The sequence below is a fragment of the Pan troglodytes genome, chromosome 2 (assembly GCF_028858775.2).
Source record: "Pan troglodytes isolate AG18354 chromosome 2, NHGRI_mPanTro3-v2.0_pri, whole genome shotgun sequence".
Lineage (NCBI taxonomy): Eukaryota > Metazoa > Chordata > Mammalia > Primates > Hominidae > Pan > Pan troglodytes.
Window position 1 is genome coordinate 37,045,918 of NC_086015.1, and position 19,505 is coordinate 37,065,422.

General features: G+C 41.8%; 1 protein-coding gene and 1 pseudogene across 9 annotated transcripts in view; one reads left to right on the forward strand and one right to left on the reverse strand.

Annotated features, from left to right (window-relative positions):
- GLB1 (galactosidase beta 1) overlaps window positions 1-19,505 on the reverse strand; it is a 139,746-nt gene that overhangs the window by 65,798 nt on the left and 54,443 nt on the right. The gene's annotated exons all lie outside the window — the stretch shown is intronic.
- On the forward strand, window positions 9,866-10,807 carry LOC104005493 (protein SEC13 homolog; annotated as a pseudogene).

Consider the following 19,505-nt stretch of genomic DNA (forward strand, 5'->3'; position numbering starts at 1 on the left):
CTAAAAGAGCTGTAACACAAATAGGGCTGAAACATGCCCCTTGCTCACCACGTTGTGGGGGAAAAGGAGAGAAGAGCTATGGTCCTTTGGGGAGCCCAGACCTGGGAGCTACCCGAGCTGGGGCTGTGACTCCCTCTTTGGGGCCCTGTGGTTCCTGGCATCTCCAAGCTTCTGGGCACTATTGCATACCCTGATGCCAGCCAGAGAATCTGTCTGCAGTGCGCCTGGTCCAGCTGCAGCCTTGCAGAGAGCTGGCGCCTGTGCGGGCACCTGGAGCTGCTCACCCTGCAGCAGCAGCAGTCAGCGTGTCTGACCGTGCACAGTGGCTCAACCCCACGCTTGCTCACACACCCCTTGCCGCTCTATGCCTGACTTGCCCTTGGCAGGTATGGGATCCAGGCAGGAAGCATGAACCGAGTGCAGCCTGCCAGGCCGAGTGGGCAGAACGAACGCAGTGGGCCCGAGCAAAACTCGGGCAAAGGCGCCACAGGCCACAGAGGTTTCCAGCCAGAAAAGTGACACCCGGCTCACGCCTATATTCCCAGCACTTTGGGAGGCTGAGGCAGGCAGATCACTTGAGGTCAGGAGTTCAAGACCAGCCTGGCCAACATGGTGAAACCCCATCTCTACTAAAAATACAAAATTAGCCAGGCATGGTGGCACATGCCTGTAGTCTCAGCTACTTGGGAGGCTGAGACATGAAAATCGCTTGAACCTGAGAGGCGGAGGTTGCAGTGAGCTGAGATTGCACCACTGCACTCCAGCCTGGGTGACAGAGTGAGATTCTATCTCAAAAAATAAAATATAAAATAAAATAAAATAAATAAAAAGAGGAGGACAAAAGACTGTTATAGTGAAAAGCAACAGTCCCCTGCCTCACTTTTCTCTTAGTTGTCTTTCAGAGGAAGCCATTTAAAAATTATCATTTTTTATTATTTTGTTTTGAGATAGGCTGTTGCCCAGGCTGAAGTACAGTGGCACAATCACGGCTCACTGCAGCCTCAACCTCCTGAGTTCCAGTGATCCTCCTGTCTCAGCCTCCTGAGTAGCTGGGACTATAGGCATGCACCACCATGACCTGCTAATTTTTATTTTTATTTTTGTAGAAATGGGGTCTCACTATGTTGCCTAGCCTGGTCTCGAACTCCTGAACTCAAGCGATCCTCCCACCTTGGCCTACCAAAGTGCTGGAATTACAGGTGTGAGCTACCACGCCCAGCACATTTTAAGATTATTTAATTGTTCCTATTTTTGCTTCTTCTGGTCTCTAAGTAATATATGTGTACTGCTTTTTCTTATCATTGATTTCTTTAACACATGAGAGTACAGCCCAGAAGATAAAGAAAGTTTATCTTCCTTTCTTGCTATTATGGTTATATCACCATTTTCAGCTTCTCTCCTAGTTATCTTTGTACCTTTAAAATAATATCCTTATATCTTTATTTATTAGTTCCATCAATTAGCATATTACCCTATGTCGCCTCTTTTTTTTCGTTTTGTTTTTTTGAGATGGAGTCTCGCTCTGTCACCCAGGCTGGAGTGCAGTGGCGTGATCTCCACTCCCTACAACCTCCACCTCCCGGGTTCAAGTGATTCTCATGCCTCAGCCTCTTGAATAGCTGGGATTACAGGTGCACGCCACCATGCCCGGCTAATTTTTGTATTTTTAGTAGAGACAGGGTTTTGCCATGTTGGCCAGGCTGGTCTCGAACTCCTGGCCTCAACTGATCTGCCCACCTCGGCCTCCCAAAGTGCTGGGATTATAGGCATGAGCCACAATGCCTGGTCATCTGTCACCTCTTTATTCTCAATGTCCTAAAATTTCCCAGTGATACATCTGATTATGTATCTTCTTTGCATTCATTATGTCGACAACTCAGAGATCCCTTTCAATTTTGAAAAAATTCTGTATTACTTCTTTGACATTTTTTCTCCAATTTTTTCCTTCTTATCGGTAACAAGTTGGACATCCTAGATTGTTCCTCATTATCTCTTATCTTTTCTGATTTCCATCTCTGTATTCTGGTCCTAGTTTCTAGGAGATTATTCTTAATATCCAAGAACTCCTGTTCTCTAGTAGCATCGTTTTTAAAGTATCCCATTCTTACTTTATGGATGTAATATACCTCTGAAAGATAAACTTGATGGATTTTGTTTTTTTTTACTTAAGATATCTCCTGTCCCCTGAATTCTTTGTTGCCTCTACAGTCACTTTTCTGTTTATTTCATCTTGGTCTTTCTCTTTCCTGTTGCAGGTTTTATGGTTGCCCTCAGTGTCTGGCCATGCTTAGTTGTTCATTCCTATTTAATGGTAAGGCAAATGAATGCCCCAGCATCTGCATAATCGTCCTCTCTCTAACAGTCCTGCTCTGTGTACAGGAGCAGGGCTTGTCCTCTGGGTTTTAGTTTTTGTTTTTTTGAGACGGAGTTTTGCTCTTGTCGCCCAGGTTGGAGTACAGTAGAACGATCTCAGCTCACTGCAACTTCCATTTCCCGGGTTCAAGTGATTCTCCTGCCTCAGCTTCCTGAGTAGTTGGGAATACAGGTGCCCACCACCACACCCAGCTAATTTTTTTGTATTTTTAGTAGAGACAGGGTTTCACCATGTTGGCCAGGCTGGTCTTGAACTCCTGACCTCAGGTGATCCGCCTGCCTCAGCCTCCCAAAGTGCTGGGATTACAGGCACGAGCCACCGCGCCCAGCTCTGGGGGTTTTGTTTTAGGGTGCTTTGACAGAATCAGATGTAATGTGGAGGATCTTTAATATGTTTACATTTTTTAATGTTTTAAGGAAAACCCTCTCTGATTTTCTGACTAGTAGAAAGATGCCTCCCTGATGGACGGTCTGTGTTTGAGACTGAGGTGAAGAAGCAGAGGACCTAACAGAAAATATATAAGGTTTAATTAATCTTCTCACTGCCAGCTCCATTTCATTCCTATCCTTTGCCACTCGTGTATTTCCAGGACCTGGGTCTCCATGGTTCTTTGAGACCAGTCTACTACCTGCTCTCTGTTTCTGTAACTCTATTCCACACTCACTAGGGACTGAGATTTCCTTATCCTACATCATCAGCCACCACAGATCTTTCAAAATCTGTCATGCATGAACAACTCCCCTTTTACCATCTCCAGTTTTAAAAAGATTCCCATTTTTTGAAAGAAGTAACATTTCGGAAGGGAGAAGAGATAAGAAGGTGGTCAGTCGGCCATCTTGCTCTGGAAAGTGCTTTGTACCCACAATATGAATCTATATCTCTGTGAAAGTTTTAAAACATAATATTAAAAGAAATAAATGTGAGATAAAAGAGTTACTATTTATCTTGGAAAGTGAAAAATGTTGTAAGATCTCTTTCCCCGCTTTCCCTGAAGTCTAGACCACACTCCTCCACTAGCCGTTTACTCATCCCTTCCTCTTTCACTCCCCATTCTGGCCAATAAAAGCAGAAAACAGAAATTCACAAAGAGGGACCTGAGAGCAGTATGATCTGTTTCCTGAGGTTCCCTACTTACCTGCACATATTAGTGACCATGTCATATATCTCTTAAAGTTCAAGGCGGATTCCAATTTAACTAGGACTGCAATGTTTTCTACCACACTGGAAGAAAAAGTCATTGTATGGACATACTTGCTCAACCTACACTCAGCTCACTTTGATGCAGTGCTTAGGTGCCTGTACTGTCATCTCATGTACTACTTTCAAAGGCTCTCATACCTAGTTATTATATTTCCTCTTTAGAGATAAGACTGAGAAACTGGCTCAAGATTATAATGGGAACAAGGGAGGGAGCTGGTACTGTGGCTCCAAGTCTAGCGCTGTTCCCACTGCTCTGCCCTGCCTCCTTATTGTTGTAACAACAGAATAGAAAGTATTAGGCCCAGCGTGGTGGCTCACGCCTGTAATCCCAGCACTTTGGGAGGCTGAGGTGGGTGGATCAACTGAGGTCAGGAGTTCAAGACTAGCCTGGCCAACATGGCAGAACCCTGTCTCTACTAAAAATACAAACAAATTAGCCAAGCATGGTGGCATGCTCCTGTAGTTCCAGCTACTCAGGAGGCTGAGGCAGGAGAATTGCTTGAACCCAGGAGGTGGAGGTTGCAGTGAGCTGAGATCGTGCTACTGCACTCCAGCCTGGGTGACAGAGCAAGACTTTGTCTCAAAAAAAGAAAAAAAAAGAAAGTTTATTCACCCACAATTCCAAAAACAAAACAAAACAACCCCCAAAGCCAGCACAAAACCTTTTCTCTTCCAGTGTCCCTCCTAGACCCATTCCTTATGCATACATATAACATAAACTTAAGAGATAATTTTGTAATTTGCTACTGCCACTTACTAAAAGTACTTTTGACATGGTTATATATTGAAAACAATTTTACTTATTGCATATTACAGCGTTTTGTGTGGATATGACAGAATTTACATAATCCTCCTTCCTACGTTAGGGGTTGAATTATTTCCAATTTTGATATCATAAATATCAAAATTTATAAGTTCCAACAAACAACATGTCTATAGCATTATCCTTTTAAATTTTTATTTTTTAAAAGTAACGCTCTGAGTGTGGGGTGACTAGGTCAAAGGATATGAGTATTTTGTAAGACTCTTAAAATAGTGTATACTCACATTTTCATCAAGTATCCATACTTGTTTATGTCATTTACCCAAAAAAAATTTTTTTTTTTTTGATATGGAGTTTCGCTCTTGTTGCCCAGGCTGGAGTGCAATGGCACAATCTCGGCTCACTGCAACCTCCACCTCCCAGGTTCCAGCGATTCTCCTGCCTCAGCCTCCCGAGTAGCTGGGATTACAGGCATGCGCCACCACGCCTGGCTAATTTTTTGTATTTTTAGTAGAAACGGGTTTTCTCCATGTTGGTCAGGCTGGTCTCAAACTCCCGACCTCAGGTGATCCGCCCGCCTCGGCCTAAGTGCTGGGATTACAGGCGTGAGCCACTGCGCCTGGTCGTCATTTACCCAATTTTCTATGTAGATCTTGATATTCTGACCAGTGATATTAGCTCATTATAATACAGACATTAAGCTTTCATCTGTCTATCCCGTTTACTACAATTTTCTAACTTTTCATTTTAATATTGATGATTTTCATTGATACTAGTTTGATTATCATATAGCAAAATCCTCATCTTTACCTTAGCTAATTAATGTTTCAGAAAAGAAATGAACAAATATACCAAAATGCTATACTTCTAAACCATTATTTTTCCATAATAATTTGTGCTTTAATCATACTTTTCAGAGCAATCAGAAATGTTGCTTCTCATACTTAACCGGACAAATTCAACACGGGAAGCTGCTCTTTTCCCTGTGGAATCCACTAGATTCAATGGTGACCAGCTTTTCCTTCACCAAGACCTCTAATGTTTTCATACATTCATCCAACAAACTCTTATTAAGAAAGTACTCTGTGTCAGGTCCTATGCTTGGTACTAGACTTATAAACAGCTCCTATTCCAGAGAGTGAGAAATGTGTATAAATCAGTTATATTAACACACCACAAAAAGTAGTATTTTCAATAGTAAAGACACGGAATCAACCTAAATGACAATCAATGGTAGACTGGATAAAGAAAATGTGGCATATATACACCATGGAATACTATGCAGCCATAAAAAAGAAACAAGATCATGTCCTTTGCAGCAACATGGATGGAGCTGGAGGCCATTATCCTAAGCAAACTAATGCAGGAACAGAAAACCAAATACTGCACATTCTCACTTATAAGTGGGAGCTAAATGATGAGAACACATGGACACAAAGAGGGGAACAGACATCAGGGCCTACTTGAGGGTGGTAGGTAGGAGGAGGCAGAGGATCAAAGAATGACCTATCAGGTACTATGCTTATTACCTGGGTGACAAAATAATCTGTATACCAAACCCCTGTGACACACAGTTAACCTACACAACAATCTTGCACACGTACCCATGAACCTAAAAGTTAAGGAAAAAAAAAAAAAAGAAAAGTAATGTTTAAAAGATTTCTACAACATAAGTGATAGAAAACAAAATGTGACTAACTTGGCTGACAAGTGGGTCAAAGAAGACTCTGCAGATAAGGTAACTGAGGTGTGTCTTCATTTCCAGGTGAATAAAGGCAGAGGGTGCAGAGACCAGGAGGTATAAACAGTGCTGTTTCATTCATGGAATTGTATATAGCTCCAACTTAAGGCCAGGAAGTCACATCTAAGAAGGGAGAATTGAAAGATGAGGCTGGAAAAATATAGGGGCCAAGTCATGGAAGGTATCCTGACCACATCAGTGTTTTAGATACTACACTTGATCTTAGCCAAAAGACTGAGAAGCGATCACATCAGTGTTTTAGAGAAATCACTCTGGAAGAGGGACTAGAAAAGCCAACTCTACAGGAAACGAAGAGACCAGTACTACAAGAGAGCAGGTGACACTTTAAAAGACTATTTAACAGTTGCTAAGTAATATTCCCTTTCTCATCTGTAACCATCAGACATAAAACACTGGTTTTCACCAGCACTATACATCAGCAAGAGACAGCTGTGTCTGCGTATCAAGCCAATGTCATTCCAGTCATAAACAGAGCAGGATGATCAATCAGCCAGTGTAGACAAATCCTGGATCAAATTTCAAACTTCATTAAGCTTTTGAAGTACAGAAAAAATCACTGCGGCTGTTCTCCCATCCCCTCTTCACCACTCAGCCCAGTTACTACCTTTGGGAATCCCAGAATCCACTCCAATTATCAAGGTCCTCACTACCACTTGATTAATTTCTACAGTGACCCATTTCCAAAAAATCAGCGGAACTCTTATGTTGATGGAATCCCTATAAAGAACAGAAATAAAACTCTTAAAATGGGTCTTAAGTTGATTTGACAGCATACAAAAATAAACTCACCACTGCCCCTCTCAGGAATCAGTAGGGAAGAGGAGGTCGCTGCCCTATATTTTTATGGTTCATCCTCGAGGTCAAAGTGTTAACCATGTTTGGTTGAGTTTTACCCACACCAAAGCAAATACCTTTTAAAATGCAAATGTCATGAGCTTTGCCATGCCTTGAAGATTCACATGAAGACAACCGCCTGGGGGCCTTCACCACTGAGCACAGGCTTATGCAGCCTGCTGGGAGATTATCCCCAGGAGTCCATGTCAGTGAAATATATTGCCCGTCACCACCTAATGTGTTCTTGAAATGGATTAAAGAGGAGACATATTCCACTTTTTGAGTCTTTGATGAAGGAAGGAGGCAGGTAGAGCTATATACAGGGGATATCTACCATCCAATTTCCTTTACTTGATGCAAGCAAATATTTTGAAGATCATTTAACAAATCAGCTAATGGAATGTCTACAAAGTCTCATAAGAAAGAGCCCACTGGCTGGGTGCGGTGGCTCACACCTGTAATCCCAGCACTTTGGGAGGCCAAGGCGGGTGGATCACTTGAGGTCAGGAGTTTGAGACCAGCCTGGCCAACATGGTGAAACTCCGTCTCTACTAAAAATACAAAAATTAGCCACATGCATTGGTGTGCGCTTGTAATCCCAGCTACTCGGGAGGCTGAGGCAAGAGAATCACTTGAACCAGGGAGATGGAAGTTGCCTGGGTGACAGAGCAAGGCTCTGTCTCAAAAAAAAAAAAAAAAAAAAAAAAAAAATATATATATATATATATATATATATCTCCACTAAATCTTGTAGTTAATTTCTCTTTCAAACCAGAAATATCAAAAAAAGAGGGAAAATATGACATGTTAAGCTGCAATCTATCATAAGCTATTGAATTACATTCATTTCTTTTTTTGTTTTGTTTTGTTTTTGAGACAGAGTTTTGCTCTTGTCACCCAGGCTGGAGTGCAATGGCATGATCTCGGCTCACTGCAACCTCTGCCTCCTGGGTTCAAGCGATTCTCCTGCCTCAGCCACCAGAGTAGCTGGGACTACAGGCATACGCCATCATGCTCACCTAATTTTTTAATTTTTAGTAGAGATGGAGTTTCACCATGTTGGCCAGGCTGATCTCGAACTCCTGACCTCAGGTGATCCACCCACCTCGGCCTCCCAAAGTGCTGGGATTACACACGTGAGCCACTGAGCCTGGCAATTTCTAAAGACTCTGTCTCCTTTGTGGGTTCTCTTACTCTGCCCAGTTGTTAAAGCTTGGGATCCCCTGGGTTTGTCTTTTGCTTGGCCCATTGCCCTCCTCAGTCAGCTCCCCATGTGCAGTCTCAACCTCTCCCTGGACTTCAGCTTCCATTTGCACTGATCGCCCCAGAATCTGCGCCAGCCTTTCCGACTTCTCCCTGGAGTGTCTTACTATTAAGTGTTGGTGCTTATGGAGAAATCTGTCTACCTGGATGTTCCTGGAAATATTGAGCTGAATAAGCCCAGAATTGAACTTGCTTCCCCTGTCCCTGCCAGGGCCTCCTCTGCAATCCTCTATCTCAGGTGCCGATCCCAGTACCCACCTAGTTATCTAACTAAGGTTTTAACCTGGAAAAATCAACAACTCCTCATTCTTTCTCACATCTGTGTTCAGTCAATCACCAAATCCTATCAATTTTACCTCCTGAACACTTTTCTTTCCTAATTTAAATTTTTTAATTTTCTCGTGGAGACAGTCTCACTATGTTGCCCAAGCTGGCCTTGATTTCCTGGCCTCAAGAGAACCTCCCACCTTGGCCTCCCAAAGTGCTGGGGTTACAGGCAAGAGCCACTGTGCCCAGCCCTAAATGTTTTTCAAATTGATTTCTTCCTCTCCACTCCCTGATGCCCCTGCCATCATCTCATTCCTAGGCTACCATGGCAGCTGCATCCAGAAGTGCCCCAAGGGAGGAATCCCACCAGCATGTTCATAGTGTCATATGTTTTTGTAAAACTTGCAAAAGTAATATAATTTGACCATAACAAGCTAAGATCCTTGTCTCTTTCTGTTCCAGCTTCCCTGTGTCAAATGTCCTCTTCCTTTGGGAGGTTTTACAGGTTGCTATAGGCATTTTGGGGACCCAAGTAAAAATCAGTTAAAGTAGGGATTTACTTTACATGGGTACAGTAGGATATATTGATATGATTCCTGGTTACTTCCATGAGTAGGTAAGTTATGAATAATGGATCATCCCTTCACCCAATGTGCTGACTCACTTAGCATCATAGTGCAATACAATTATGCCTAAAGGCACCCAGCCCCGGAAGTACATGGGTTGTGGAGAAGCAAGGTTTGAAATGTATGGGGCCAGAACCTGTCTGTGAAAATTTCTTCCAAAAATTACAGCTCATATATGAACAAACTGGAGAGATAGTTCCCCAATTTTGATTACAATCTTAAACATTTATATAATATTATCAGTAATAAAATGTGAAGCTTTTGTTTTTCTAAACTATCAATACTAAACAAATTTCAATCAGCCAGGCTAAAAAGAAAGATTTCTATTCTCTCTAGAGGAAAAGATTACAAACATTGTGGCCATCTGAAGAGGCAAACATTGTTGCTAAAAAAGGTGATAAGAGGCTAGGCGGGGTGGCTCACGCCTGTAATCCCAACACTTTGGGAGGCCCAGGCAGGTGGATCACTTGAGGTCAAGAGTTCCAGACCAGCCTGGTCAACATGGTGAAACCCCGTCTCTACTAAAAATACAAAATTAGCTAGGTGTGGTGGCGTGCACCTGTAATCCCAGTCACTCAGGAGGCTGAGGCAGGAGAATCGCTTGAACCTGGGAGGCAGAGGTTGCAGTGAGCCAATATCGTGCCACTGCACTCCAGCCTGGGTGACAGAGCGAGACTGTCTCAAAAAAAAAAAAAAAAAAAAAAAGGTGGTAAGGAATGGGGAGGCACCACCAGGAGCTGCCACGTCCCTAGAGCAGTCATGCTGCAATTGTGGTGTCTGTAATTAACACTGTGGATACCTCCCATAAGGATATGATTCATGATGCCCAGATGGACTACTATGGCACCCGCCTGGCAACCTGCTCATCAGAAAAATCCGTCAAAATCTTCAAAGTGCACAACAGAGGGCAGATCCTCATTGCCAACCTCAGAAGTCATGAGAGTCCTATGTGGCAAGTGGCCTGGGCTCACCCCACATATGGCAATATCCTGGCATTGTGCTCCTATGATTGGAAAGTCATTATCTGGAAAGAGGAAAACGGCACCTGGGAGAAGACCCACGACCCCTCAGGATATGACTCCTCAGTGAACTCTGTATGCTAGGTCCCCCATGACTACGGCCTGATCCTGGCCTGTGGGAGCTCAGATGGGGCCATCTTCCTGCTGACTTATACAGGGGAAGGCCAATGGGAAGTGAAGAAGATCAACAACGCTTACACCATTGGCTGCAATGCCGTCAGCTAGGCCCCTGCTGTTGTACCTGGAAGCCTCATAGACCAGCTGTTCAGGCAGAAACCCAATTACATCAAGAAGTTTCCATCAGGTGGCTGTGACAACCTCTTCAAGGATGGCCAGTGGAAGGAGAGCAGAAGCTGGAAGCACAGTGACTGGGTTTGAGATGTGGCCTGGGCCCCCTCCATCAGCCTGCCCACCAGCACCATCGCCAGCTGCTCCTGGGATGGTCGTGTGTTCATTTGGACCTGTGATGATGCCTTGGGAAATACATGGTCTCCCAAATTGCTGCACAAGTTCAATGATGTCATGTAGCATGCGGGCAGGTCCATCACAGCCAACATATTGGCCATCTCTGGTGGAGACAATAAGGTGACCCTGAGGAAGCAGTTGGTTGATGGGCAGTGGGTGTGTATCAGTGATGTCAACAAGGGCCAGGGCTCTGTGTCAGCTTCAGTCATAGAGGGCCAGCATAACAAGCAGTGACAAGACAGGCAGAGCCTCCCACCTGCCAGCTCCAGGACTGACTGATCATCTAATCTGCCTTAACATGATCAGAGATGGTTTGTAATCTACTGTCCAGCTGAAAGCATTCATGTTATGAGGCAGAAACTACAAATGATGTTCAAATCTATTATTTTAAAAATTTTTAGCCATTTTTAGGTAACTTTGGGTTCAGGCATTATTTGGGAGGTTTTGTTTCCAAAGTCACTAAATAAAGTCATATTGCTTATTTAAAAAAATAAAAAAACAAAAGGTAAGGAATGAAGAATGGTAGAAGTTTCAAGCAGTTAATAAAACCAAATGATGTTTTTAAAAAAATGTTGTAGGCTGGGCGCAGTTGCCCATGCCTGTAATGCCAGCACTCTAGGAGGCCAAGGTGGGAGGATTGCTTGAGGTCAGGAGTTCGAGAGCAGCCCGGGCAACATAGGGAGACTCCGTCGCTACAAAAAAATTAAAAATTAGACAGGTGTGGTGGCGCACACCTGTAGTTCTAACTGCTCAGGAGGCTGAGGCAGGAGGACCGCTTGAGTCCAGGGGTTTGAAGCTGCAGTGAGCTATGATTGCACCACTGCACTCCACCCTGGGCAACAGAACAAGACACTGTCTCAAAAAAAAAGGTGATATTTGTGATTAATCATTTAATCTTTTTGTTATGGACTGAACATTTGTGTCCTCCCAAAACTCATATGTTGAAATTCTAATTCTTAAGGTGATGGTATTATGTGGTAAGGACTTTGAGATGGGGTTAGTGCCTTAAATGAGATCCCAGAGAGCTCTTTAGCCCCCTTTTTGTAATTAAGGATACAATTAGAAGTCAGTGCTCTGCAATGTGGAAGAGGACCCTCACCAGAACCTAACCATGCCGGCATTTTCACCCTCAGAACCATAAGTACCACCCAGTCTATGGTACTTTGTTATTGTAGCTCAAACTGACTAAGACACTTGGAATTTGTAATGATTTCTTGATTCATTCTAACTACACATTCCTTTTTGTTGCCTCATCCAATAACCACTTTGAAATGCATAGCCGATTATATCATTTTCTTCTTTAAACTACTTCAAAGGCACCATTACCTATAATTCAGGCTCCTTAACTTGGTGTATTCAATAGCATTTATTTTCTTGGTGAAGTAGGAGACAGTGTCACCTGTACATTAGGATAAAGTGTAAGGGTGATGGTTTATACCATACAGTGAGAAGAAGGAATGACAAAGGGCAAAAAGAGAACTAGAGATCATGAAAGATCCAAATCAGATTGGAAGTAAGATCCCTTCCTGGCCAGTCAATACTGAAGTTTAAAATTCTTCTGCCTGGCTCTGGTTCCAGAGTGTGACAGTCAGAATGGTCCCAGCAGTGGTTCATAGAGCAGGGCCTCTTAAACAGCTGCATACAGAAGGATTGAGGGTGATGGTGTAAGATTATCCCAGCCATCGATCAGAAGAGCAAGGGAAGGTCAAGAAAAGTGTGTGGAGTTTCAGGGATAGGGGATGGCAGGAAGAAGTAGCTAGAAGTATGAGAGAATAAAAATGTGCTGTTATAATGAGGCCAAAAGTAAAGTGATATTTTATGCAATAAAGCTTATGTAAATATGTGTTTTAAAACTTAATTTGATTTTTTCCACATTAGGAAAGTTCACTATTTCAGAAAGAAAATAATTCTAAAAATAAGCCTAACAGCAACTCCACTTCTAGGTATGTCCCTAGAGGAATGACAAGCAGAGACTTATCCATATTGATATTTGTACTCTGATGTTCAATGCAGCATTATTCAAATAGCCAAAAGATGGAAACAACTGAAATGGTCATCACCAGATGAACAAAATGAATAGGTAATTAAAATATCATATATGCATACAATGGAATATTAAGCCATAAAAAGAAATGAAATTCTGACACGTTACAACACGAACCTTGAAAACATTGTGCTAAGTGAAATAAGCCAGATACAAAGGGACCAATATTTTATGATGCCACTTATATGAAATATCTAGAATAGGCAAATTCACAGAGACAGAAAGTAGACTAGGAGCTACTAGAAGCTGAGGAGAGGGTGACTGGGGAGCTATTGCTTCATGGTTACAGAGTTTCTGTCTGGAAGGAAGAAAAAGTTTTGAAAATAGATAATGGTGATGGCTGTATAACATTGTGAATATAACTAATGGCACTGAATTTACATTTAAATATGGTTAAAATGGCAAATTTTGTTTTATATATATTTTACCACAATTAATTTTTTTTTTTTTTTGAGACAGAGTCTTGCTCTGTCGCCCAGGCTGGAGTGCAGTGGTGTGATCTCGGGTCCCTGCAACCTCTGACTCCCATATTCAAGCGATTCTCCTGCCCCAGTCTCCCGAGTAGCTGGAATTACAGGTATGCGCCACCATGCCAGCCTAATTTTTGTATTTTTAGTGGAGATGGGATTTCACCATTTTGGCCAGGCTGGTCTCGAACTCCTGACCTTAGGTGATCTGCCTGCCTCGGCCTCCCAAAGTGCTGGGATTACAGGCATGAGCCACCACACCTGGCCTAAAAAATTAATAATATAACAAAAAACATTGAATGGTGTACTTTGAATGGGAGAAATGTATGTGAATTATACCTCAACAAATCTGTTTAGAAAATAAATAAACCTGAAGTGGATTGTGAAATGAAGCAATAGTCTATAAAAGAAACAAGTCCACAGGCATTATAATCAAATCAAGTAAATCAGTAGTCCTGGCTGATAGAAGACACCCAAACTAAACATGGAACAGTAACTCTTACCTAGAAAAAACTACAGTGCTCATGTCACACTCTCTGTAACAGGATACCCTTTGGGTCTGGACACCACATAAAAACGAATAGAATGGCAGAGTAATACTTCCTCCTTGATTTTCTTGGGAGCAATTGAGCAATGGTGATTACTGCAGCTACTAAAGGGAACTGTCAACAGAGGCTTTGAGCATAAGTGGGCACAAGTTTCCAGAGGAATATTTAACTCTAGTTTGAAATTTTACAATGACATAAGTGAAGAAAAACAGTAATAAAAATAACTGCTATGTATTATTCTCTGAGAAGACATGCTAACCATATTGCACAGATGTGGAAGGAGGGTACCTCGCCCACTGAGTACTGGAGTCAACACTCAAGTTTTGTTCTGTCTCTCTCCAAAGCTTCTCCAATCTGTGACTCTACCTCTCACACAATACTGGGCGACTTATCAAAAAAAAAAAAAAAAAAAAGGCTCAGATTGGTGAGAGAGGTAACAAATTGCATATCTGCCATATCTTTAAAACTTGCCTAAAGGTGATTTCATTCTATTTGGAGAAACTCTGGAGTAAGAGGGATGCTTAAAGAGAAAAATTCAAATTTATCTCTTCTGTGAGCCCCTCCAACACAGGACCATGGTAGACTTATCACTCACCTCTAGCATTTAACACAGAAATTGTAAGACTGGTGTTGAATGTTTGTATAATGATTAAGTGAATGATCGACAAATCTCAGAAAAATAATTTGTGAAAGGTTTTCCCTGTGCTCTGAAGGTTAACACCTTTGTGGATAGCAAATTCTGGAGAATCTCTTAGGGAGTAAGTAAATCTCTGAAACTAGGTTTTTGTTGACAAATCTTCCTGTGGAAAACATCTAGAACAATTGTACAAGATGTTTTAAAATATCTTTTTGAAAGCATCAGAAAGCTACCAAAGCAGAAAGGAATTAAGTGGTTACAATTCCAAAAAAATGGAAAATGCCATGATGCAAGTCTGATATTTGTTACTAGTTTTCCCATCAAGGTATCTGTCAATTCACAAGGGCCAACTGAGAGGCTAGAAGCCGAACACAACTTCTGGGAGTCTTCTAGGGCTGAGAAGATAAAAATTGGACTTCAGAGATCATAATGGAGAAAGAACCCTGGTAAATACTTCAAGCTCTCAGTTGAGACCCCTAAGAAAGTGAACCAGAAGCGGACCAACCCTCAAGAAGACAGAAGCCCACTTTCAAATTAGCTTAATCCCTGATTGCATGAAGATGATCTCTGTCTACTCTAACTGCCTGGTAGAAGTAAAAGTAAATCTCTTTTGGAAGAAAAAACATATATAACCCAAATTATCTCTTTCTTTTTTGTTTTATTGACCTCTAGATGAGAAAAAAACCCAACATATAGGAGACAACACTATCTGATCAAAAACGAATAGAAAAAAAAGCCAGGGCCGGGCGTAATGGCTCATACCTGTAAGCCCAGCACTTTGGGAGGCTGAAGTGGGCAGATCATGAGGTCAGGAGTTTGAGACCAGCCTGACCAACATGGTGAAACCCCATCTCTACTAAAAATATGAAAATTAGCCAGGTGTGGTGGTGCACACCTATAATCCCAGCTACTCAGGAGGCTGAGGCAGAAGAATCACTTAAACCCAGGAGGCGGAGGTTGCGGTGAGCTGAGATCACACCACTGCACTCCAGCCTGGGCAACAGAGCAAGACTCTGTCTCAAAAAAAAAAAAAAAAAAGGAAAAAAAAGCCATTGAAACAGACCCATAAGACATCACGGTATTGGAATAATCTGAAAAAAGCTTAAAATTATGCCAATAAACATACAACAAAACAAGATGAGGAATTTCAGCAGAGAACTGGAAACAATTTTTAAAATCTAATGGAAGCTCTAGAACTGACAAACACAATCATTGAAATTGAGTCTCTAATATGGGTTTCACTCAGACAGTTGAAAAGGGGATTGATAAACTAGAAGATAGGTCAGAATAAAATCTAAACTAAAATATGTTCGGGGGAAAGGATAGAAACAATGGAAGCGCTTAGGAGACACACAGAACACAGGAAAAAACGTCTAACACACATATCACTGGTGTTCTGAAAGGCAAGGTGGGAGAATGAAGTAAACATAACGTCGGATGAGACAACAGCCAAGAATGTTCTGAAATCCACAAAAGAAATAATGCCATAGATTTAGGAAGCTCAAACACCCTCAAACAAGATGTATATAAAGAAAACTATGCATAGGTATACCATAGGAAAATTCCTAAAAATCAAAGATGAAAAGGAAATCTTAAAAGCACTAGAGAAAAAAAGACCTATACCATCAAAGGAAAACCAGTGACAGGTGATTTTTCAAAAGAAATGATGGAGGTCATACATACAAATATGGAATGGTATTTTGCAAATGCTGATTTTTAAGACTGCATAAACTGATAGAAATAAAAAATAGCCCTAGGAGTAGCTTAGACATAACATCTATCTAAGCTGTTCCTAGATCGTTTACCCTCAGAAACTGTGATATAATAAATATTTGTTATGTTGAGCGACTAGGTTTAGGGGTGCTTTGTTACATGGCAATAGGTAGGGAGAAAATAAATCTCCTTTGAAAATTCATATGCACAGTCAGCCCTCTGATATATTTTGTAGCTAAAATTCACACTGCTTCTGTAGTACAAAAAAAATCCCTCAATTTAAGATTTTAATTTAAGGCGTAATGTTCCCTGGTACCTGCCAGAAGCAAATGCTAATTCTCTCTGGAAGAACCCACATTCACCCCAAATCTCAAATAATTCCTAAAGATAAAAGTTCCATGAGTGAGCCCAGGAGTTCAATACCAGCCTAGGCAACATAGTGAGACCCTGGCTCTACGGAAAAAAAAAATAAAAAATAAATTAGCTAGGCATGGTGGCACATGCCTGTAGTCCCAGCTCCTCAGGAGGCTGTGGCAGGAGAATCACTTGAGCCCGGGAGGTTGAGGTTGCAGTGAGCCAGGACTGCACCACTGCACTCAGCCTGGGCGACAGAGTGAAACCCTGTCTCTAAGAACAATGACAACAACAACAACAACAAAAAGTTCCAAGAAATTAAGCTCAGTCAAAATCACAACACACACACAGAAACAAGACATCATGAACAAGAGGTCACAGAAACAACAAAAGGCAGAATGAGACAAAGAAAGACTCTGCATACTGAAATGATCAAATAGAGATATATAACAGAAGTATCTCTAGTATGTTTAAAGAAATAAAAGAAGAACATGTATACATAAGGAAAAAGCAAGAGAATTTAAAAATGGCTGAGTAAAATTCGAACTGCTAATGTGAACTTATAGAATGAAAAATATAATTTAATAATTCAATGGAAAGGTTTTAATCTTAGAATTTATAGCTGCTAAAGAGAAAGCAACAATTGAAGAACATATTTCAAGACAATCAGAATGCTGCACAGAGAAAAAGAGATTACGAGCTGTGAAGGCTAGAATCAGAAGGTCTAACAAATTATCTAATAGAAACAAATATTTGAAGACATAATGGCATAAACTTTTTAGGACTGGTGAAAAAAGATACCACGCCACAAGTTCCAAAACTACCAAGCGGGATAAACGAAAAGAAAATCACACTTAGATCAATCACAGAGAAACTATACAGCATCAAATATAAAGAGAAAATCTCAGAAGCTGTCCAAGAGGAAAGACAGATTATCTTCAAGAGAGTGACAGAGTACAGTAAACTGACTTCTCAGCAACAACAATAAAAGCCCAAAGTCAGTATGCTGAGAGAAAACTATCAGTCTAGAAAAACTACAATTTGAGGCCGGGCATGGTGGCTCACACCTGTAATCCCAGCACTTCGGGAGGCTGAGGCAGATGGATCATCTGAGGTCAGAAGTTCAAGACCAGCCTGGTCAACATGGTGAAACCCCATCTCTACTAAAAATACAAAAATTAGCCAGGTGTGGTGATGCACGCCTGTAATCCCAGCTGCTTGGGAGGCTGAGGCAGGAGAATCACTTGAAGCTGGGAGGCAGAGGTTGCAGTGAGCCAAGATCTCACCACTGCACTCATTCTGGACAACAGAGTGAGACCCTGTCTTCAAAAAAAAAAAAAAAAAAAAAGAAAGAAAAGAAAAACTGCATTTTGAAAATGAGGGTGAAAAAAAAATTTTCAGACAAAGAAGAATTAATATAACTTGCTTACTAAATGAAATTCTAAAGAATATACTTCAGGCAGAAGAAGCAATAAAAGATAAAGAAAAGTGTGGTCCTGGGACAAAGGTACCAGACCTTTGTCTCAAGCTGTGCATTCATATATCCACTGCCTACTCTACATCTCCACTAGGACATATACTAGACAAGTCTAACTTTGCACAGCCAGAACTGAACTCCTGATCTTCTCCCCACATAAATGGTAACTCTGTCCTTCAAGTTGCCATTTAAAACACTTTAGAGTCACCCGACTCTCCTCTCTTTCATACTCCCCATCTGAAAATTATATTAGCACTAGTTTCATAATATATTCTGAAACTGCCTAGTTCCTACTACCTTCATAAGCCACAATCACCTCTCACTGAGATGGCTGCAAAAACTTTCTAACTGGTCTTCCCACTCTACCCTTGCTGCACCTCCCAGGGTCTAATCTCAACACAGCAGCTGGAATCTGCTTTAACAGAATGCTTTAACAACAGCTCTGCTCAACTCCTCAATGGATTCCCATTACATTCAGAGTAAAAGCCAAAGTCTTATGACGGCCTGTAATGCTCCATGTGATCTGTTCCCCATCTATCTCCCTGACCTCATCTCCTACTTCTTTTTTTTTTTTTTTTTTCGAGTCTCGCTCTGTCGCCCAGGCTGGAGTGCAGTGGCGTGATCTCGGCTCACTGCAAGCTCCACCTCCCGGGTTCACGCCATTCTTCTGCCTCAGCCTCCGGAGTAGCTGGGACTACAGGCGCCCGCCACTATGCCCGGCTAATTTTTTGTATTTTTAGTAGAGACGGGGTTTCACCGTGTTAGCCAGGATGGTCTCGATCTCCTGACCTCGTGATCCGCCCGCCTCGGCCTCCCAAAGTACTTGGATTACAGGCGTGAGCCACCGCGCATAGCCTCTCCTACTTCTTACTCCTTCATTTACTGGGCTCCAGCCACACTGGCCTCCTTGCTAGTCTTTAAAAATGCCATATACCTTCCCAAGTTCTCACTGGCTGCATTCTGCCTGGAATGCTCTTGTCCAGGCGGAGATATGCCACATGGCTCTCTCACCACCTTAAAATTTTTGTTTGAGCTCCACCTTTTCAGGAAAGCCTATATCCACCAAGCAGCTAAAACTGCAACCTGGCGCATGCAGAGTACTTGATGAATGTTTGTTAAATCATTTGCCAATAAATGAACTATGTGGGTCAAGTGAAATACTATCTGAAGCCATTATAGTAATGCCCCATGGGTTTTATTTTTTAAGGAGAGAACTAAAATACATGAAAACTAAACCCAGAGAATTAAAATACATGACAATAATAACATACAAGTCAAGAGGGCTGTAATTGGAGTTACAGTAAGTTAAAGAGGGATGCAATATGGAGAAAGTAAAGATATTGATTAATTTTAAACTATTACAAGACAGCCAGACACAGGAGTGTATATTGTAGGAACTTGCTGCCTAAAAACGAGCAAAAGGAATCTCTGGTGATAGAGGTGAGGACAGCTGTGAGCTCGGGAATGGGTATGTGTGTCAATGACTAGAGAGGGACATTAGAGGGGCTTCCGGGGAGCTATGTGTTGGTCACAGGGCTGCGCTCCCGTTGCCTAAATTCACTGAACTGTGTACTACGAGTTGTTCTTTTCTGGGGGTATAGATGTCACACTTAAATGGTAAGCACTAAAAAAATTAGAATGCAGTGAATAACTTCCAAAGTAGAAGAGGGGGGAAAGAAATAAGAGGAAAAA